This window comes from Populus euphratica, unplaced genomic scaffold (genome assembly GCF_000495115.2).
Source record: "Populus euphratica unplaced genomic scaffold, PopEup_1.0 scaffold45.1, whole genome shotgun sequence".
In the NCBI taxonomy this organism is placed as follows: Eukaryota; Viridiplantae; Streptophyta; class Magnoliopsida; order Malpighiales; family Salicaceae; genus Populus; species Populus euphratica.
The window spans coordinates 1,284,589-1,284,845 of record NW_011499886.1 but is presented as its reverse complement, the minus strand read 5'-3'; the positions used below and the strand labels follow the sequence as shown (position 1 = coordinate 1,284,845).

Here is a 257-nt window from a genome sequence, read left to right as displayed (position 1 = left end):
TGAGATGAGTGTTTGTGCAATTTTTGTAGTCATTTTGCTCTTTAAATGACTATATCACCTTTTTGGGAGTTGAATTTGGAAAACCCGACACCGTAGATGGATCCGGAATGGTCCAAATAGTAGGGAATCGGTCTGACTTTATAGAAAACGGGTAAAACATGGGGCGAACCGGTCCAAAAACCAATTCAGGTGGTTTGCTGGGTTGAACCGAGAATATTCCAAGGAATATTCTTTTTGACTTTGACTTTAGAATATGG

General features: G+C 39.7%; 1 protein-coding gene across 1 annotated transcript in view; it reads right to left on the bottom strand.

The window, feature by feature from the left end:
* Nucleotides 1–257, bottom strand: part of LOC105130381 (U2 small nuclear ribonucleoprotein auxiliary factor-like protein) — an 8,828-nt gene that overhangs the window by 3,698 nt on the left and 4,873 nt on the right. The window lies entirely within an intron of this gene.